Source organism: Eurosta solidaginis, chromosome 3, assembly GCF_040869045.1.
Source record: "Eurosta solidaginis isolate ZX-2024a chromosome 3, ASM4086904v1, whole genome shotgun sequence".
In the NCBI taxonomy this organism is placed as follows: Eukaryota; Metazoa; Arthropoda; class Insecta; order Diptera; family Tephritidae; genus Eurosta; species Eurosta solidaginis.
The window spans coordinates 283,746,718-283,770,398 of record NC_090321.1 but is presented as its reverse complement, the minus strand read 5'-3'; the positions used below and the strand labels follow the sequence as shown (position 1 = coordinate 283,770,398).

General features: G+C 36.6%; 1 protein-coding gene across 8 annotated transcripts in view; it reads right to left on the bottom strand.

Annotated features, from left to right (window-relative positions):
* The window catches only part of EDTP (Egg-derived tyrosine phosphatase), a 79,327-nt gene that overhangs the window by 23,064 nt on the left and 32,582 nt on the right, over positions 1–23,681 (bottom strand). The window contains exon 1 of one of the 8 annotated variants that reach the window (XM_067776800.1): positions 19,558–19,712. The exons of the other annotated variants lie outside the window; for them this stretch is intronic. The gene's annotated coding sequence lies outside the window, so the exon portion shown is untranslated. Of the gene's footprint in view, positions 1–19,557; positions 19,713–23,681 lie in introns of those variants that run through there. 8 annotated transcript variants of the gene reach the window in all.

The window sequence follows — 23,681 nt, the reverse complement described above, 5'->3', positions numbered from 1 at the left end:
GTGATGATGACTTTTGTAGATGAGTGTAAATATGTATGTGTGTTTGTATCAAACATTTTAATATCACTTTATCTTACTTAAAAAGTTGACTTAATCGCCCCCTCCCAAACCGTGCGGGATCCGCCCCTGGATTTATTATAAAAATCGATTTGAACTTAATTTTTCGCTCAAATAAAAATTACAGTTTTTAGAGATTTCATTTCGCTTTTTAAAGTTTTCTTTTTCGGTTTTAGGTTGTTATTTAACAGTTATTTTTCGAGATTTTATATCGCTCGTAAAACAGAGCTTTAAAAAGATTGAATCAATTGAGTGTGCATTATCTCAGCATTCTTTTAAAATTGAGATTTTTTGGTTGCATATTATAAATCTACATTTCTGAATGGCTTAAAATCATGTATGTAATCTATACTAATTATATAAAAATGCTTATATGGGAAATGTTTGGAACGGCTAATCTCAAGAAGTACCAAACCGATTTTTATGAATTTTTTTAAAAGAAAGTATTGGCGCAAATAAACACCCTGCGCTTTTTATTTTATCAATTTTCACGAACTAAAGCCCTTTATTTTTAGGATAAAATTGATGAAAACCCCCAAATAATGCAAGCATAAGACTTTTCGATGGCCAAACCCAAGGGCCAACAAAAACAACTTTGTGTTTGTGAAGAGATACATATACTCACAGCCAAAGAGAGTGCGTCATTTCGCTCTTGGCAAATGCACGAGTTTTTTTGCTTTGTTATTGTTTTGCGACAATCACTGAAAATCAAAACAGTCAATTCCGTACCAGGGTTGGGTTTTTCGATACAATTGTACTTTTTTGATACAATTTGACTCAAGCAAGTACTGAAGTACTATGCTGCCATTTTTGGTACAATTTTGCCTACAGCTAATATTCTAATTTTAGTAATGTATTTTGATGCAATGGCACCTTCTTTCGAACAAACGACAACGTTGCTTTATTTGTGTACTTGCACTAGTAGTTCGATTAGCACTGTCTCTCTTTATCACATACGATTTTTCAAGCAATAATTAGTTTGAAATAATATGTACCTACATACATACAAATGTATGAAACCCACCTGTTTTTCACTGAAATCAAAAAGAATATTTGGATAACACTACTATTTCAAAAATAGTAAACAAAAACCATATGGATATTGATAATATATATTGCGACGCTGAAGTAGATCTATTCATTTGTAAAAATTTATTGGAAAAATTTTAAACTAAACGTCAAACTATTTTACATGGAGTTTTGTAAAAACCTACAGACGAAAATTGATTTTGATAATGAAATTTTGAATTGGGTCACAAAGCTTGCTCCTGAAACTGTTTTATCAGGAGAAGTAACTAGCATGGTTGCTAAATTACTTCCTACATGTGAAATTGTAAAATCGAGGAAATTAATTCGGAATATCGAGTCCTGTCAGAACACGAAGAATTGCGTGCTCTTAAAAATCATTCCATTTCTGAGTTTTGGGCAAAGGTGCGATTATTGAAAAATGAACTGAACGAACCGTTTTTTGCAAATATATACAGAATTGCACATGGGGTTTTATCAATTTCTCATTCTTCAACGAATGTTGAAAGAATATTTTCGATACAGAATATAATTACAACCAGGTGTAGAAATCGTTTACTTGTTGAATCAGTTTCTGCTTTGATAAAAACAAAGGATTTTATTAAGGCCAGGGGGCAATGTTGTTATAATATGCAAATTGATAAGGGAGTTAGTGGTGAACAAAGTTTAATCGTTGACGAGGATGAAAAGTTTTTAGATTAACAAACATACATACATATATGCAAATATTTAAAATATATCTATGTAGTAATAATATGTTTTATGTATGAGAAAAGAATATTTATGTTTTTCAAAAACTCGTATTGAACTAAAAAAAATGTTTCCTTCTAAATAAAAAGAAAAATTAATTTCAAATGAATACACACATTAAGCACGTATTTTTTTTTGGTAAAAAAAAGTAAATGAGTAATAGTGCAATATATGTAAATCCATACACAAAAAAATTCAGTACAATTTGAACGAAAAAAGTACGAATTTTAAGTGGACTTAGTACAATTCATGAAATGTCATTTCCCAACCCTGTTCCGTACAAAGCAACACATATGTACTTATGTATGTAGTAAAGCTGCCGGGCAACGTACAAATTTGCTTGATGGTTACCATAGCAACGGGTAGTTGTGTGCGTATCGGGTGATTGCCGCTTGCACGGCCACCACTAGTGATGGACGATATGGCGATTTTGAACTATCAGTGAAAATAGATATGGCTATTTTTGAATATCGGCTATTTTTTATAGCTATAGCGATCGCTTTATTTCAACAAGCGATTCCATACAGAAGAGCGATTTTGAGCTATCAGTGAATATAGGTATGGCTATTTTTTACAGCTATGGCTATTTTTTACAGCTATGGCGATCGCTTTAATTTATCTTTAATAAGCGAATCTGCAATTATTTGTATACTTGTATATAAAAAATGAATGTTTAAGTCTTTTTACCAGAGTAGATTGAATGTTATACATTAATTTATACTAAATTAAATTTTATTAGAATATATGAACGAAAATTGGAATAAAAAGAAAAAAGTATGTACCTTTAATTGTAAACTAATGTAATGTGAAATTCTAATTTTCTGATATGTTATGATATATATTATTAACTTGCTGACGACAATATGTTCAGACTCGTATTACTCTCAATGAGATGCAACTAGCTGAAATAAATGTATATGCATCTTTGTTTTATAAATTTTGTTAATTGAAAATGCTTTGATTTTTAAATGTAAGATGAATCAACCCGAAATAAATCTGTATATATAACACCATAAAAACATGATTTATTTACTATATTATACTACACCGATGTATTCAGAAATACTCCGTATGAATTTATTCTGAAAGTTGTATTTGGCTGCATAAATTTGTACAGTAAAGTGAATCAATTTTTAATGAAAAATACAGAGGAAAAATATAGCAAATTCTTCAAACTATTACAAAAATATTCTTTAGCAGAAAATTAGCCACCCACTGCAGTGCCCTAGAAATTAGCCGGAGAATTCAACCATATACAAACCATATGACAAATCTTGAATTGCATTCTCCCAAAAACCTTAAATATTGAGTTAATCTGTTTACAATAAGACGAGTGATATATGTTTCTATAATTTTTTTATTTTACCATCAAAAACACAAATTTTATAAAACTGTTAACGGCTACTGCCTAGAAGTATGAACTTATGAATAACACAGGCAATCAATCTTAGGCCAAGTCTAAAGACCCATGTCTATTTGGCATCACATAGTGTAATTAAAAACAAAAAAAATTCAGTCATTCCATTTCTTTTATACATTTCATGAAATTAAAGTTTTAAAATTAACTTATATTGCTTGTTTAATATTTTGACAAATATTAATTATTTTATTATAAATACTTAAATATAAAACCAAAATATAACGAATTTTATATTTTATGATTGGCGTTTAAAAAGATAAGCATTTTAGCCTTTTCATCATCTAAGCGCATTCTTCTCTCGCTTAAAATAAGGCCGGCTTGAGAAAAAAGTCTTTCACAGGGAACCGATGTTCCTAAACACCCCAACTTTTCGCGAGCTATAGGAGATAGATTGGGATACTTGTAATTGTTTTTCTGCCACCATAAAAAAGGATCAGCTTTTCGTGCAATTACAGTTTCTTCTATATACCTCTGCACTTCGATAATTGCTCTTGAATGAGTTGTGCCTTACGGTCTCTTTGATCTTTGCCTTGATTATTTTTGAGTTCGATCTTTCGCTTGTTTGTAAAAATTACCCAAACCACGTGGCTGCTTTTCTAGCCGACTTCACAATGTCGTCGTTCTAGTTGTTGCACAAGTTTGCTTTGTTCCGTTCGCTGTTTCGGAAAGTAAAGCACACAGATGAGCAATGATGAACGATATCTTACTATCGATGATTGCATCGCTGCTATTAGTATTAGAATTCCATGCTGAAGGAAAATCGCCAATCGCTATAATCGCTATGATCGCTATTGGCGATATTCTGCCAGAGGTGATTGTCATTCAAAAGAATCGAATGAAGGAAAATAGCCAATCACTGATATATTTGGATTGCAATAGCCATAGCTATTAGCGATTTGTCAATAGCGGCGATGCAATCACCAATAGCGAAATATCGAGCCATCACTAGCCACCACATAAGCATCAAGCGCCATTTGCATTGAAAATTCGTAGCGTGCGGACATATACATTTCTTCGGATGACGATTTTTTATTGCTATAAATTTTGCGAATTTTCATAAACATATTTGAACTTTTTTCTAAGAATTTTTTAGAGTATGAAGTTTTGTAGCTTATTCAATTTTAATATAATAAGATAATTTCAATGTCAATATAATAAGATGCTAATCCAGCTGTCAAGCGAAAAAATCTAAAAATTTTTATTTTCATCAACGCGAAGCCGTGTGAGCACGACATCGCCCGATACGCTATGGTAACCATCAAACAAATGTGTGCGTTGTCCGGCAGCTTAAAGCTGGAGACATTGGTGCTTTATCGGTAACCGTATCGGTAACCTTTTAACAGCTGATTCGACCAAACTTATGAGAATCAATGCAATCGATTATTGGTGACGCTAAGGTCGTAACCGTATCGTAGCCAACCAATTGGGTTTTGGTTTACCGTCGTAACGATAAACAGCTGATTACGTTAGGGATACGGCTACAGCGATACGACATACGGCACCAATGACTCCGGCTTAAAGTTGATTAGAAACACACATTATATGCAAAGCCAAAATGTGATTTGCTTTGATATTGTTTTGCTACAAGAGAGTTAAAATGAAAGATTGCGTGCATTGAACAACACGCAAAGGGCGATTGGTCTGAAGTCAGCATTTAACTACAGACCACATCTGAATTATATGGAAAATTCTCCACTTTTCATTGGCCGCATAAGTGAAATCTGCGTTTTTTGTAAGGCTAGGAAGTGACCAAATGAAACACCACTTATGTGCTGTAGGTACGAGACATTTCAAATTAAGTGATATCGGTGAGCCTCTGCCAGCAATCAAAGCATACGTCGTCCAGTCATTATTATACTCAGTTGAGCAGAGCTCACAGAGTATATTAATTATGATTGGATAACGGTTGATTGTACAGGTATAAAGGCATCGTGATAGATAAAGACTTCCATATATCAAAATCATCAGTATCGAAAAAAAATTTGATTGAGCTATATTCGTCCGTCCGTCCGTCTGTCCGTCTGTCCGTTAACACGACTTGAGTAAATTTTGAGGTATCTTGATGAAATTTGGTATGTAGGTTGCTGGGCACTCATCTCAGATCGCTATTTAAAATGAACGATATCGGACTATAACCACGCCCACTTTTTCGATATCGAAAATTTCGAAAAACTGAAAAAGTGCGATAATTCATTACCAAAGACGGATAAAGCGATGAAACTTGGTAGGTGGGTTGACCTTATGACGCAGAATAGAAAATGTATAAAATTTTAGACAATGGGCTTGGCACCGCCCACTTTTAAAAGAAGGTAATTTAAAAGTTTTGCAAGCTGTAATTTCGCAGTCGTTGAAGATATCATGATGAAATTTGGCAGGGACGTTACTCCTATTACTATATGTATGCTTAATAAAAATTTGCAAAATCGGAAAACGATCACGCCTACTTTAAAACAAAATGTTTTTAAAGTCAAATTTTAACAAAAAATTTAATATCTTTACAGTATATAAGTAAATTATGTCAACATTCAACTTCAGAAATGATAGGGTGCAACAAAATACAAAAATAAAAGAAAATTTCAAAATGGGCGTGGCTCCGCCCTTTTTCATTTAATTTGTCTAGGATACTTTTAATGCCATAAGTGGAACAAAAATTTACCAATCCTTGCGAAATTTGGTAGGGGCTTAGATTCTAGGACGATAACTGTTTTCTGTGAAAAAGGGCGAAATCGGTTGAAGCCACGCCCAGTTTTTATACACAGTCGACCGTCTGTCCTTCCGCTCGGCCGTTAACACAATAACTTGAGCAAAAATCGATATATCTTTACTAAACTCAGTTCACGCACTTATCTAAACTCACTTTGTATTGGTATAAAAAATGGTCGAAATACGACTATGACCACGCCCACTTTTTCGTTATCGAAAATTACTAAAAATGAAACAAATGCCATAATTCTATACCAAATACGAAAAAAGGGATGAAGCATGGCAATTGGATTGGGTTATTGACGCTAAATATAAATTTAGAAAAAACTTGTAAAATGGGTGTGACACCTACCATATTAAGTAGAAGAAAATGAAAATGTTCTGCAGGGCGAAATCAAAAGGCCTTGGAATCATGGCAGGAATAATGTTCGTGGTATTACATATATAAATACCCTGGTCCACATTTTGGTCGATATCTCGAAAACGCCTTCACATATACAACTAAGGGCCACTCCCTCTTAAAACCCTCATTAATACCTTTAATTTGATACCCATATCGTACAATCAAATTCTAGAGTAACCCCTTGGTCCACCTTTATGGCGATTTCTCGAAAAGGCGTTCACCTATAGAACTAAGACCCACGCCCTTTTAAAATACTCATTAACACCTTTCGTTTGATACCCATATTGTACAAACGCATTCTATAGTGAACCCGGGTCCACCTTTATAACGATATCTCGAAAAGGCGTCCACCTATAGCACTAAGGCCCACTCCCTTTTAAAATACTCATTAACACCTTTCATTTGATACCCATATCGTACAAACACATTCTAGAGTCACCCTTGATCCACATTTATGGCGATATCTCGAAAAGGCGTCCACCCATAGAACTAAGGCCCACTCCCTTTTAAAATATTCATTAACACCTTTCGTTTGATAGCCATATTGTACAAACGCATTCTAGAGTTACCCCTGGTCCACCTTTATGGCGATATCTCGAAAAGGCGTCCACCTATAGAGCTAAGGCCCACTCCCTTTTAAAATACTTATTAACACCTTTCATTTTATACCCATGTCGTAAAAACAAATTCTAGAGTTACCCCTGGTCCACCTTAATGGCGATATCTCGAAAAGGCATCGGCCTATAGAACTAAGGCCCACGCCCTTTTAAAATACTCATTAACACCTTTCATTTGATACCTATATCGTACAAACAAATTCTAGAGTCACTCCTGGTCCACCTTTATGGCGATATCTCGAAAAGGCGTCCACCTATAGAATAAGCCCACGCCCTTTAAAATACTCATTAACACCTTTCATTTGATACCCATATCGTACAAACAAATTCTAGAGTTAGCCCTGGTCCACCTTTATGGCGATATCCCTAAATGGCCTCCACCTATAGAACTATGGCCCACTCCCTCTTAAAATACTCTTTAATACCTTCCATTTGATACACATGTCATACAAACACATTCCAGGGTTACCCTAGGTTCATTTTCCTACATGGTTATTTTCCCTTATTTTGTCTCCATAGCTCTCAGCTTAGTATGTAATGTTCGGTTACACCCGAACTTAGCCTTCCTTACTTGTTTTAAACAAAATATAAGAAAATACAATGGCTGTTTCGCTATGACTTCGTTTGGCGGTATTGAAATTAGAGAAGGTAATTTCATGCCAACTTTCAAAATACATGGACAAGTGTACCATATAATTGGAAGTATATTACCACCGCCCAACATGGTTCAAAAATGTTTACATATATATTTTTCTTCCCAAGAGGAGCAGCTTTCGTTGCGCCAAAATGCTGCACCAACTCTTCAAAGAGATATTTTGAAATTAATTCAAGAAATTCTGCTTGAAATGATAATGTGTATCTTCGAAGTTTTATGACTTCTATGGAGCGTATGCCATCTAATTCGAATAACTATGGGGTTGTAATCCATGTCGACAAATGCCCCGTTAATGAACACCGTGGCCGATATAATGCCCCGACAACAGGCGAGTTCGCAGTATTGATAGTTGACGAAAATGCTGGTCCCCGCCATATTGTGCTACAGTCGCACTATAACACTCTCCATCGTGTGTCAGAAATTCATCCTTCATATGACCCCTTGCAATACCCTATCATATTTTTAAATGGTTAGGACGGTTACAGTATAAATATACCGTAAACTTCTCAAAGCAGTGGGGCACCTAACCCACAAAAAACAGTTTCATGTATGCAATTTTATGCATATAAAATTATGATTAGAGAAAATAGCTTTAATGCTCTTAATGGATATGGATATCTCTTTAACCGATACTGTGTGGACATGGCTGCTAAACTGATGACCAAAAGGTTGAATTTAATAAGAGCACCCCAAAGAACGTTGCGTGCAAATAGTTATATACATCTAAGGGATGCTGTTAACGAGGATTGCAATCCTGAAAATATTGATCAGTTAGTAATTTTGCCGTCTTTATTTACGGGATCGCCCCGATATTTGCATGAACGTACACAAGACGTCCTCTTATATGTCCGTCATTATGGAAGGCCTGACTTATTTATAACATTCACATGCAATCCACAGTGGAGTGAAATTAAAAACGAATTGTTTTCTAATCAACGACCAAGTGAGCGCCATGACATTGTGTCAAGAGTATTCCACATCAAACTACACCAACTCGATGAGTTTAATTACAAAACAAGATATTTTTGGAAAAGTTAGATGCCATATGTTTACTGTTGGGTGCCTTTCATGGGGGTCTTGCGCCTTGCACTCACCAGCGTCACCCCAAATCGTTGACTCGTAGGTGTTTTTGCACCCTCCCTCCCTCATGTAGGGGCGGAGCCTCCTCGTGGTGGCATCTGGTGATGCTTCGGCGGCGACCTTTAATGGCTGGATCAAGGTGTTATACGACCCGTTCCGAGGATCAGCCTGGCTGGGGGCCCAAAATAGCCCAGTCGCTAACGGAGTGCATCGAATACCGGGCGATCTTCGATGCTATTTAGCCTTACCCGGACATTGCGGATCTCTGTCCGGGCGGACCTTTCCCCTTCTCCGCTACTCGTGGGATGTTTAGTATGGAAAAAATTTTGTTTGTTTAGTATGGAAAAAATGTGGGCTATAGGGCCAAGGGCCAATCTAGGCAGAGTAGGGCTGAGAGAAAATCCAGCCCTGGTAGTCCTTAGGCCGGTACCACTCGGGGAGGGGCCTTTGGGGCGGCTGCCGCCCATCCCGTGGCCACCAGCATGGCTGCCACTCAGAATCAAGCGTTTGGCGGTTTGTCTGCTGGGGACTAAAAAAGCCCAGTCACCAAGACAAGCGCTGGGCTGCCCGGATCCTGCGCAGGAATGCCTCCTCGCCGATAAGGGATGGTGATGTTTCTGCCGAGGACTGGGCGAAGGCGCAGCGTGGTCTTGCTTAGGCGAGACAAATGTTGCCGGATTTCAAGCTGGACTGGGTTGAGAGTGATGAAACCTCGAAGCGCCAGCGGTCTGTGGATGAATCCAACCCTACGGCACCGAAAAGGGTCAAGAAGCAGGGAGGCTGGACGCGGTCTTTCGCCGAAATTGCCAAGGATCGGCAGATCATTGGCGTTATAGACGAGAGCAGCGAATATGGCAGGATCCCGAAACAACAATGGAAGTGGGTTGAGGCCGCGCTCGCTACTGTGGCCGTTAAGGTCAAAAAAGACAACCCTGGTCCATTGTCATCTTACACCGATGCGGTGTGGTTCCAAGGCAATGTCAAGCTAATTGCCTGTGACGACGCCAGGTCGGTGAAGCTTTATAAAGCCGCAGTCACGCTGATAGGTGAGGTATATCCGGGCGCGCTCCTCAAGGTATTGGAGGCGCGTGATATCCCCTCACGACAAAGGGCTAGAACCTGGGTTCAAGTGACACCAACGGACTCAGCTGACATCCTGGAGCTGCAGAGGAGTACAACCCGGGTATACCGACCCAGAAATGGAAGATGGTAAACGTGGAGAAAACTGAACGGGCCACGATGCAGTTAGTCCTGCTGCGCGACAGCGCTAGCGTCGAAGCGCTGAAAACGCAGGATTTTAGGATAAGCTACAGCTTCAAAAATATAAGCCTTAAGGTTTATAAGGCTGACGTCGAAGCCTTGGTAAACCTTGAGTCTCGTACGGAGGTGGTTGATACCCATATAGTACAAACACATTCTAGATTCATCCCTGGTTCATCTTTATGGCGATATCTCGAAAAGGCGTCGACCTATAGAACTAAGGCCCACTCCCATTTAAAATACTCATTAACACCTTTCATTTGATACCCATATCGTACAAACAAATTCTAGAGTCACCCCTGGTCCACCTTTATGGCGATATTCCGAAATGGCGTCCACCTATAGAACTATGGCCCACTCCCTTTTTTTAAAATACTCTTAAATACCTTCCATTTGATACCCATGTGATACAAACACATTCCAGGGTTACCCTAGGTTCATTTTCCTATATGGTGATTTTCCCTTATTTTGTCTCCAAAACTCTCAGCTGAGTATGTAATGTTCGGTTACACCCGAACTTAGCCTTCCTTACTTGTTATATATAACATTTTGGAAAACAAAAAAACTGATTATTTAGTAAATAATACACCTAGAATGTTGAAATTTGACGTGTGGATTGATATTGAGCATAAATGTTAAATTCCAATTAGAATTAGCAATTGATGCAATTGGTTTATATTCTCTAATTCATTAAACAATTAGAAATAGTTCAACTAATTCCCATTAGATAATTGAAATTTTTATTCCAATGGTAAATCTAATTGCAATTAGTTGCCATTAGCAAAAAAATTGGGTTAGCTTTACAATTAGAAATCTAATTGACTTCTGCTAATGCAATTAGATATTCAATTAGCTCGAATTAGAATCAATTATTTATATTTATTTACATTATTATTCGTTCACTGCAATAATTCTTTGAAACAAATTTATTTTTATCAAAATAATTGATTCTAATTCGAGCTAATTGAATATCTAATTGCATTAGCAGAAGTCAATTAGATTTCTAATTGTAAAGGTAAACCAATTTTTTTTTCTAATGGCAACTAATTGAAATTAGATTTACCATTAGAATAAAAATTTCAATTATCTAATGGGAATTAGTTGAACTAATTCTAATTATTTAATGAATTAGAGAATTTCGCAAATGAAGGTTAATTAGCAATCATTAGTATTATCTAATCATTACTTAACATCTATGATATTGAGACTCTTGATAAAAAAATTTTAAAATGGGCGTGGCACCGCCCACTTGTGATAAAATCAATTTTACAAATATTATTAATCATAAATCAAGAATCGTTAAACCTATCGTAACAAAATTCGGTCGAGAGGTTGCCTTTACTATAAGGAATGCTTTGAAGAAAAATTAACGAAATCGGTTAAGGACCACGCCCACTTTTATATATAAAAATTTTTAAAAGGGTTAGATGAAAATAATAAGCTATATCTTAGCGAAAAAGACTAAGCAATTTTCTACCTTTCGGGAGAAAAAAAAAATAACGTATCGTAATGAAATTGTGTACACTTATTTTCCTTTTGGCAGAAAATATTTCTAGTAAAAATAGACGGGATCGGTTAAAGACCATGGCAACTTAGATATAAAACAAGTTTAAAAGGTTTAAAAGGGTCATAGACTAGAATAATAATCTATAACTTAGCAAAAAATGATTTTGAATCAATGATATTTCACTTATAAAGTTTTATTGTAAGAGGAAATGGGGAGAAATTTTTTTTAAACGGGCGGTGCCACGTGTTATGTAGAAAAGTAATTATCTGAAATGAAATATACAATTGAAGCTCACCCGAACTTAGACACCTTTACTTGTTTATTATTAAATTTTTAAGAAAATTTCAATAAAAATACTTTCCAGTTAACTTCTTTGTGCTTTATTACCATTTAACTAACGAAAAAACTGGTCATCACGGACAATAATTAAATTTTTGTGTTGATATTTTGAAGTGGCTTTATCTAAATGCAACCATGTGATATTTCAGTGGATTTTGTGCATGTACGATATTGTTCATAATTGATTGGTACTAGAAAAGTGTGTGCACACTCAGCAAAGGCTGCATTCATTTGAATGCTTATTCTGTGTTGAAAATTGTTTGTGTTTCTGTTGTGATGTAATTTCACTTGAAATAAACATGCACGCGTTATTCTTCACTCTTCTTTATTATTCTATATATATATAGATAAGGAAGGTAAAGCACCGGATGTGAAGCAATATGCAAAACTCGCTAGTACTCTGGTGTTGTTGCCAGACTGTTTGAATACTAATTAAAGTGAGACATAACAATCTGCCACGCTTAATTGGACTCATTATTTATATAATTGATTTACATATCTGAATATTAAATATATATGTACATGAATACGAGTAAATATTGAAATTGTGTTTCTATACGTAGTCTATTAAGTGTCGAGGTTTCTTCTTCGAACGTGCAGATTTACGGACGACTGGTTCTTGACCTCTTTGCACTTCATCGGGCGTCCCTTGATTGTTTGACAATTCAGTTGGTTGGTTGTTTGACTCGAGTTGAACTTGTGGAATAATTGGCTCAAAATTGTATTGACTATAATCGTGGGACGGTTGTGTTGAAGTGCCTTCTTCAATATCTGGAGACAAATGAACTCTTCGTTGTTGAACCTTGGTGGATTTTAATTGATCAATGTGTCGTTTTGTTTCGTAGCCGTCATCTAGCTTGACTAAGTAATGGAGATTACCAAACCTTTTGAGAACGGTACCTGTTTTCCATGCCGTTTTGTTAGTTCTTGTGAATAATGCCTGAACCCTTTCTCCCACGCTTAGTTGACGCGCGCCTGGAATAGGGTTAGTTGTTTTGTTTTCCGTGTATGGTTTTAACGCACCCTACCGGATTCGAATTCGTCGATTGAGATATAATTCTGCTGGACTTTTTCCGCAATTAAGTGATATTGCGCGGTATCTTTGCATAATTTCGTTAATTTTGTGGTGTACAGAGCCTGGCTCTGTTGACATCGCCTTCAATTTTCGTTTGAGGGTTTGGACATTGCGTTCCGCTAATCCATTTGTGCTAGGATACCCTGGTGCTATAAGTTTTTGAAAAATTCCGTTGGTACTGCAATATGTTTTGAATTGATCGCTTGTGAAGATGGTTGCATTGTCGGATACCATTATAGAAGGAAAGCCGTGAGACGCAAATATATTTGAAAGTAGATTTATTGTTGTGGTCGTAGGAGCATCGCGTAACACTCGTACTTCTGCCCATCTGGATTTCGCAACCATGACAATTAGGAAAAACTTATCTTGAAATGGGCCTGCATAGTCTATGTGTATTCGGTCCCAGTTTGCATCTGGCTCCTCCCAATGATGGAGTGGTGCCTTAGCGGGTTTAGACTGGACTTTCATGCGATTCCCGTAGGACTTGCGTCGCATGCTACTATTAGTAGCAGTTCGGGATTGAAAGGCATTAGCACTGTATCACTGGCGATAATTTCTTTAAGTTTTAAAAACGCTGCCTCGCAACCGGAAGACCAAAAAAACTTTGTGTGGGTTTGTAGTAGTTGTCATAGTGGAAACGTGATTGTAGATAAGTTTCGAATAGATCTGGAGTAGTACGTTATTATCCCTTGAATTTTTGATGATTTTGAAATTCTATTATATTGAACAACATGACCCAAATATTCGATCTTAGTTTGAAAAAATGAGCATTTATTTTTATTTAAATGTAAATCATGGTCCTTAAGGCGTTGAAGGCATTCGATTAGATTAGTTGCGCACTCTTCTTTTGTGGCTCCATGTACGATGATATCGTCGAAATACGACATTGTGTTTTTTAATCTAGATAATATTTGCTCAAAAATGCGATTAAATTCAGCTGGTGCTGTTTTGATACCAAATGAAAGCCTATTTACCGGTTTAGCGTCTTTTCGAAGTTGAAGTGTGACTTCAAGGTTTGGCACACACCCTACTTTTTGTATAAAAACTTGTTGAAATTTGTGAATGATGTCTTCTATTGAACAAATATTACGTATTTGGTAGTTGGACAACTTATTTGCACATTGATTGTCTACTTGCTGTAAGTTGATTTTTAGATGTCAAATCCAAATTCGACCAAAAAGAGCATCATACACGTGAGTAAAACTGGCAGACCCAAGTGCTCAAAAATAAGTTTAAGTTGTTTGAGAATTAAGTGCATTTTAGGTGATATTTAGGGCCACAAAAGATAATTTAGGTGCTCATTTCGTTTTCGAGATATTCGCAAAAAAGTGTGGGTCTGCTAGGTTAACGTCAAGCTAGCAGACCCACAACTTAAATTTTATTTTATTTTAAATAAAAAATATATCAAAATTAGGAACTATTTAGGTGCTTTTTAGGGCCACAAAATATAATTTAGGTTTTCATTTCGTTTTCGAGATATTCGCAAAAAAGTGTGGGTCTGCTAGGTTAACGTCAAGCTAGCAGATTCACAACTTAAATTTCATTTTATTTTAAATAAAAAATATATCAAAACTAGGAGCTATTTAGGTGCTTTTTAGGGCCACAAAAGATAATTTAGGTTTTCAATTAGTTTTCGAGATATTCGCAAAAAAGTGTGGGTCTGCTAGGTTAACGTCAAGCTAGCAGACCCACAACTTAAATTTCATTTTATTTTAAATAAAAAATATATCAAAATTAGGAGCTATTTAGGTGCTTTTTAGGGCCTCAAAATATAACTTAGGTTTTCATTTCGTTTTCGAGATATTCGCAAAAAAGTGTGGGTCTGCTAGGTTAACGTCAAGATAGCAGACCCACAACTTAAATTTCATTTTATTTTAAATAAAAAATATATCAAAATTAGGAGCTATTTAGGTGCTTTTTAGGGCCACAAAATATAATTTAGGTTTTCATTTCGTTTTCGAGATATTCGCAAAAAAGTGTGGGTCTGCTAGGTTAAGGTCAAGCTAGCAGACCCACAACTTAAATTTGATTTTATTTTAAATAAAAAATATACCAAAACTAGGAGCTATTTAGGTGCTTTTTAGGGCCACAAAAGATAATTTAGGTTTTCAATTAGTTTTCGAGATATTCGCAAAAAAGTGTGGGTCTGCTAGGTTAACGTCAAGCTAGCAGACCCACAACTTAAATTTCATTTTATTTTAAATAAAAAATATATCAAAATTAGGAGCTATTTAGGTGCTTTTTAGGGCCACAAAATATAACTTAGGTTTTCATTTAGTTTTAGAGATATTCGCAAAAAAGTGTGGGTCTGCTAGGTTAACGTCAAGATAGCAGACCCACAACTTAAATTTCATTTTATTTTAAATAAAAAATATATCAAAATTAGGAGCTATTTAGGTGCTTTTTAGAGCCACAAAATATAATTTAGGTTTTCATTTCGTTTTCGAGATATTCGCAAAAAAGTGTGGGTCTGCTAGGTTAAGGTCAAGCTAGCAGACCCACAACTTAAATTTGATTTTATTTTAAATAAAAAATATACCAAAACTAGGAGCTATTTAGGTGCTTTTTAGGGCCACAAAAGATAATTTAGGTTTTCAATTAGTTTTCGAGTTTTTCGCAAAAAAGTGTGGGTCTGCTAGCTTGACGTTAACCTAGCAGACCCACACTTTTTTGCAAATATCTCGAAAACGAACTGAAAACCTAAATTATATTTTGTGGCCCTAAAAAGCACCTAAATAGCTCCTAATTTTGATATATTTTTTATTTAAAATAAAATGAAATTTAAGTTGTGGGTCTGCTATCTTTACGTTAACCTAGCAGACCCACACTTTTTTGCGAATATCTCTAAAACGAAATGAAAACCTAAGTTATATTTTGTGGCCCTAAAAAGCACCTAAATAGCTCCTAATTTTGATATATTTTTTATTTAAAATAAAATGAAATTTAAGTTGTGGGTCTGCTATCTTGACGTTAACCTAGCAGACCCACACTTTTTTGCAAATATCTCTAAAACGAAATGAAAACCTAAATTATCTTTTGTGGCCCTAAAAAGCACCTAAATAGCTCCTAGTTTTGGTATATTTTTTATTTAAAATAAAATCAAATTTAAGTTGTGGGTCTGCTAGCTTGACCTTAACCTAGCAGACCCACACTTTTTTGCGAATATCTCGAAAACGAAATGAAAACCTAAATTATATTTTGTGGCCCTAAAAAGCACCTAAATAGCTCCTAATTTTGATATATTTTTTATTTAAAATAAAATGAAATTTAAGTTGTGGGTCTGCTAGCTTGACGTTAACCTAGCAGATCCACACTTTTTTGCGAATATCTCGAAAACGAAATGAAAACCAAATTTTTTTTTGTGGCCCTAAAAAGCACGTAAATAGCTCCTAATTGTGATATATTTTTTATTTAAAATAAAATGAAATTTAAGTTGTGGGTCTGCTAGCTTGACGTTAACCTAGCCGACCCACACTTTTTTGCGAATATCTCGAAAACGAAATGAAAACCTAAATTATATTTTGTGGCCCTAAAAAGCACTTAAATAGCTCCTAATTTTGATATATTTTTTATTTAAAATAAAATTAAATTTAAGTTGTGGGTCTGCTAGCTTGTCGTTAACCTAGCAGACCCACACTTTTTTGCGAATATCTCGAAAACTAAATGAAAACCTAAATTATATTTTGTGGCCCTAAAAAGCAATTAAATAGCTCCTAATTTTGATATATTTTTTATTTAAAATAAAATGAAATTTAAGTTGTGGGTTTGCTAGCTTGACGTTAACCTAGCAGACCCGCACTTTTTTGCGAATATCTCGAAAACGAAATGAAAACCTAAATTATATTTTGTGGCCCTAAAAAGCACCTAAATAGCTCCTAATTTTGATATATTTTTTATTTAAAATAAAATGAAATTTAAGTTGTGGGTCTGCTAGCTTGACGTTAACCTAGCAGACCCACACTTTTTTGCGAATATCTCGAAAACGAAATGAAAACCTAAATTATCTTTTGTGGCCCTAAAAAGCACCTAAATAGCTCCTAATTTTGATATATTTTTTATTTAAAATAAAATGAAATTTAAGTTGTGGGTCTGCTAGCTTGTCGTTAACCTAGCAGACCCACACTTTTTTGCGAATATCTCGAAAACCACATGAGCACCTAAATTATCTTGTGTGGCCCTAAAAAGCACCTAAAATGCACTTAATTCTCAAACAACTTAAACTTATTTTTGAGCACTTGGGTCTGCCAGCTTTACGCACGTGCATCATACCCATTTGATACTACGTACATTTCTTCTACTGATCGGTGGTTATTGTATTATACCTCTATATTTACTTTGCCATCTGGGACTACTACGTTCTTTGTGTATGAACGAAATGCTATTGAGGATGGTTGAGTTTTGTTTTGATATTGAGCTGTTCGAACTCATTTCGAAGAATTAATGTATAGCCTACCCCCGAATCTACTTCAAATTTTTGTGGTTGACTATTAATTTTAACAATAATGTAATATTTACCCACGTCTTCCTTCAATTCGCCATGATGACTTTTGTAAAGATCAACTATTTGATTTATTCCGTATACCTGGTGAATTGCCTCATCGCTATCAACTGCTTTGTGTCTCGACTTGTCGCTTGAATTACTCATTAACGTTTTTATACATACTTGTTGAACGTGGCCTCTTTTGCCAAATGAGTAGCATTTGAGGTTATGTCGATTTGTTCGACACTCTTTCGTTTTGTGATTGTCCTTACCGCAGCGAATACACAAGTTGTCGATGCCTAATTGCTTGTAATTTAATTTATAATTTGCGCACTTCGAGTGTCTTGATGATGAACGATTTGTTGACGTCTGCCTACTGCGACTTGCACCTGCGAGCCTACCGTGCACCTTGTTTACTTCCTTCACGACAGTTTGTGGTTTTGAATTTAGCTCGCGGCTATCTATCTTCTGATTGAAGAAGCTGCTCACAAATTGTGTTATCTTTTATTCCTCTAATGAATTGCGCACGAAGAAAAATGTTAGAAATGTCGGCATTCCATTGACATGCCGATATAAACGCACAATCATTTATGTCCCGCCGGAGCAATGCTACAAAATCTGCCACGGATTGTTCTTCGTTTTGATATGTTAAAAGGAAATGGTGCTGTATTACTAATATGTTTTTCTTGGGACACAAAGATATTTCTAGCTTCGCCACCACCTCCTCATACTTTAGATCTGTTATGCTTTTAGGCGCAATCAACGATACTAATAATCTAAAGTGTGTAGAGCCAATGGAATTGACCAGCATTTGTTGACATAAAGTTTTATTTGTAAATACTCCTTTCATTTGGAGGTAATTTTCAAATCTTTGTAAATAAAGTTTGAAGTTTTCTTTCTTTTCATCGAAAGTCTCGAATGGCGGCAGCATAATGAGCGACGTCGGCTGCGGTGACGTTTGTTGCTGTTGAAGGTTAGAATTTGCATTTACTTGTTGAAGTAACTCACGCTGAGTTTTGGTAAATGTAATAATTGCTCAAATTGGTCCTTGTCCATGATTAAGGATTGTATTGCAACTTGTATTTTCGAATTTTATTTGCTGTATTACTTATTTTCACTCGTCGCCACTTGTTGTGATGTAATTTCACTTGAAATAAATATGCACGCGTTATTCTTCCATCTTCTTTATTATTCTATATATTTAACTCTAAGGAAGGTAAAGTACCGCATGTGAAGCAATATGCAAAACTCGCTAGTACTCTGGTGTTGTTGCCAGACTGTTTGAATACTAATTAAAGTGAGACATAACAGTTTCATTCAATTACTTAATTCTTTCTTCGAATGAGTTCAGGAGTACAGGCTTTTCTTCCACTACTGAATGAAGAATCGGTTAACTTTTAAGCCACATTCCTTAACAAGGAATGAATGGATGAAGAAATAGCATTCTTAAACCAATGATTTAAAATTTCAAATGATCGCACAGTTTTACAGCTCTGTCGTAAAATAATAATTATTTATGGAGCTTTTTATTTCACACGGAAAATAATAATTATTGAAAAAAATAATATTTGTACGCACTGGGAGATTCCATAAGAAAGTGCACATTGTTGCGATTATGATGCATCTAACAGGTTTAGCTTTATCCCACACGTAACAAAAAAAGGCGATCTAAATTATGCAAGTCGTTCTTTTAAGTATTTAATATTTGTCATAAAGTGTTAGAACCTCATTTTAAATATATCCAACAATTCAGTTTTGGCTTCTTTGAAGTTGGTAAGAAATTAATCAACAATTAAGTATGTCCCACCCACGACATGCACGCAGAAACGGTTTTTAGAAGTGATTTCACTGCAAAATGAAGTGAAGAGTGAAAGCACTCATATGATCAGTAGGTAGTCTCACCGCTGTAAGCATATGAAGTTAAAAAATCGTTCGAGTAACAGCCGAGTTAGTACCAAAAGTTGTTGATTCTATCCAGCAAAGGACTTGCCATATCCGCAAAACTCCTGAAACCTTCCTCCCCGAAGTTTTTCCTCACGGAAACTAAATAACATAATAGTAAATAAAAAAACCCCTGCTCGACCTTCAAACCTCTGAAGCTTAGATATGTGGTGCCCGAGTAGGATAATGAACCCTGGAAGCCTTATAGTAGCAGAATGATAAATTTCTCGAACCAAATACCAACCTCCTTTAAAGTCTATAATCGATGTTAAGACTTGAAAAAAGTATAATTTTTTGTTTACGAAACCTCAAAATTTATTGCGAGTTGATTTAGAATAATAAAACACTTAGCATTTTTTTGCTGACTTTAACAAAGTCACATTTTACAGACAGCAATGTCGCGACGATCTCGCATGAGCGCTAAAGTAGACTAATTTTATTTTATTTGTACAAATTATCAAAAAGGTTCATAAGAAATAAGCAGAATTACTACCTATGTATTGAAATATATGGTCAACAATAGGTGGATTGTAAAAGCAAACAATGAGTAGCGGTAGCATCATCCGATAGCTGCCCTTGAATACACTGAAAAAAAAAGACTGATAAAATCAACCGAAACACGGGTCAATTCAACCGAAATTTCTGTAATTTTTTATCCATCGGTACAAGATGTTGAATCAACTGCGCACAAATCGTTGATTCGTAATTGACAGTTTTAGTAGTCAAATAAACAAAAAAAGTTGTTTCATTATAATTTACCCAAAGTTTTGTTAAATTAACAATTATTACTCTCGCTCTAAGAATACCAATCAAAACTGTTAATATGAAAGGGATTTCTGTTCTTTTGAAATTACCAGTGCGAACTGTTAGATTAACATATTTTATGTTAAGATGAGACTAACACCGAAAGCCGTAGAAATGACAGATTTTTCTTTTTTCTAGATTAATAGCGTAAACTTTTACATCAACAGAGTTTTCTGTTCATATGACATTAATACCTGTGGAAAAAATAAAAGCCGGATAAATATATTGTTACGAATATTAGCAACACTAAGGGGTACTGTCATCTCTAAGCCGATGCTAAGCAGTGACTTGTATGCACATAACCAAATTAATCAATATGTCTACACATATCTACGTACACGCAGCGGAGAAGCAACGCACAACAACATGCATATATCTGAGATACTCCTGAAAGTATGCGATGGTTGTGCAAATGTCGCTCACACATACAAGTGCATGGGGTTTCACACTCGGCAACAACCTAACTGAGAATATGATCTCGAAATGGAGGGTCTCAGAAGAACCCTCCCTTTCGGACCACAGAATCATAAGGTTTGAGCTGGGCGCTATATCGGGGCAAACCAACCCTAGCTGAGAAATTTATAGCAGATAACCAACTAATAGATTCTGGAAATGGAAGCGCCTAGAAGATGCGAACGAGAAATCCCAGAGTATAAAAGGCCGCAACAGTAGAGGCGCGACAACCAGTTTTATTTAAGACGCTATCTGGCGAGCAGTAGTAGCGTTATTGTGAAAAACTTTAATAAAGGCCATTTTGCATTATTGAATAGTGGAGTTATTTATTCAGTTTAGTGATTCGAACGTTAGCAGAAGATTGAAAATAAGGGGAATTGCACTAAATTCGTTACAATTGGTGTCAGAAGAGGAATTATTGAATAAATTCTGGAGATTTCGAATACAACTTGGACATGGCAAAGTTGAGTGAATTGAAGATCCAGCAACTGAAGAAGGAGTTGGAGAGACGTGGATTGAATACAACCGGCATTAAACTAGAACTTCAGGAACGACTACGACAGGCAATGGAACTAGAAGGAATTGACTTGGAAGAGTATGCCTTTCATCTTGATGGCGATGAGACAACAAAATTGGAGGAGAAAAATGAAACACCGCAGACAATGGCAAACACAGACCTGAACATGATATTGGCTGCAATATCGTCACAAATGTCCGAAATGTCATCACAAATATCCACCATCATGTCATCACAATTAGAATCACAGGAGACACGCATAACATCCAAGATGGAAGGAAAGGAGACACGTATATCCGAAATGTCGTCGCAAATGTCATCTCAGCTGGAATCGCAGGATAACCGTATAACAGCGAAGACTGAACCACAAGGGGCACGAATATCCGAAATGTCGGCGCAAATTTCAGCACAGATATCATCGCAGACCTCTGCTCAACTGGAAGAGCAAGAAGGACATATTTCCTCGAAGTTGGAGGCGCAAGATACAAAAATTTTACAGTTTGAGGAAAAACTCGAGGCCGAGGTGGATGCTCTGAGAGGACGAATCGAGCAGTTGCAACTAAATCGCCCAGCACTTTCAACGAGTAATCAATCCAAAGGTAAAAACACCATCCTTTGACGGTTCTGTTCCTTTCCAGGTCTTTAAGCTACAGTTTGAGAAAACCGCAACAGTGAACAACTGGAATGCTGAGTAGCACTGAAAGGATCTGCTGTTGAAATCCTACAGACTATTCCCGAGGGGGAGCGGAACTGTTATGAAGCATTGATCGGCGCTCTAGAGAGACGATACGGAACCGAGCATAGGAGACAGATATATCAAATGGAGTTACTGAACCGCTTCCAGAGGCCGCTTCAAAGCTGGAGGGGATGAGCAAGAGCGAGTAAGATGTAGAGATCGAGAGCTAGCTCCAGCTGTTGAATGTCCTATGATATCTGTGTCCCAAATTGGTAGAAAATCGAGCAGTCTTACCGTCAGAGGGAATGTGGATGGCAAAGAACGTGTACTGACTATAGATACGGGCGCATCTCATTCCTTAATCCGATCTGACTTGGTTAACAGGAGAGTAAAACCGTTACCTGGAGCAAGGTTGCGTACGGTCACTGGCGAGTATAACCAAGTCCAGGGAGAAGTGATATGTGAAGTCTTAATTGTAAAGGTCACAGTTCTACACAAATTCGTTGTGGCGTAGATCGTTGATGAAGTCATATTGGGAGTAGACTTCTTAGCTGACCATGACAGCAGGATCGATATGCAAAGAAGGGTTATGCGTTATGAGAACCAGGATGTGCCACTCAACTTCAGTTTGGAAAAAGGGTTCAGCAGTAATGGAGTACTGGTGGAGAAGAGTCGACAAAGACCACAAAAGTCAAAGGCAGCAGATCGGGCAAGGGTTGATAGAACGAATGGGCCAAACAAACCAAAACCAAAGGTACCTGCGAGAAAACCACTGGCATTGACAAACCCTAATGGACGCACTAAAACGACTGAAAGAATTTTCCAGAAAGAATGCAAGGGTGGTTTCAAGCCAGCGCGCACTTCTGTTGGGAAACGTCGTAACGATACTGATTATGTGAAGCCAATCCGTCAAGAGCAAGCTCTACAAAGTAGTTCATTGGCCAAACAACAGAGTGCGAGGGAACGATCAAGGATAATGAGTAGTGAGATGAAACGCAGGTACGATGAGAACAATAATTCCGAAGGTTTCTTGGAGGGAGATTTGGTACTGTTATACAACCCTCACCGGCGGAAAGGTGTTCCATCCAAGTTTCGGTGCAGTTGAGAAGGCCCGTACAAAGTTGTGAAGAAGATCAGTGACACCATATACCGCATACAAACCATTGGGAAACCACGAAGTAGAAGAGTGGTACATTTGGAGATGCTAGCGGCGTTAGATCAGGAAATCTAATCAGGTGGAGGGCAGTGTTACGAATATTAGCAACACTAAGGGGTACTGTCATCTCTAAGCCGATGCTAAGCAGTGACTTGTATGCACATAACCAAATTAATCATTATGTCTACACATATGTACGTACACGCAGCGGAGAAGCAACGCACAACAACATGCATATATCTGAGATACTCTTGAAAGTATGCAATGGTTGTGCAAATGTCCCTCACACATACAAGCGCATGGGGTTTGACACTCGGCAACAACCTAACTGAGAATATGATCTCGAAATGGAGGGTCTCAGAAGAACCCTCCCTTTCGGACCACAGAATCATAAGGTTTGAGCTGGGCGCTATATCGGGGCAAACCAACCCTAGAAGAAATCCCAGGAAAACAGACTGGGACAGCTACAAAAGTATTATAGAAGCTAACATAGATAGCCTTAAGAGTAAAGGCAGAAGTACCAATTGTACCGAGTTAGAGAGCAGGGTGGAAAGGGCAAATCAAATAATGATAGATGCCTATAACTCCAGTTGCCGTGTCTCCTTGATTAAGGGTAAGAAGGCAACCCCCTGGTGGTCTTATGATCTGACGGTGCTAAGGAGGAAAGTCAGGAAACTCTTTAACGAGGCAAGGAGAACCGGCAACTGGGAGGAATACACCCAAAAACTAACTAAGTACAATAAGGAGATAAGAAAAGCAAAA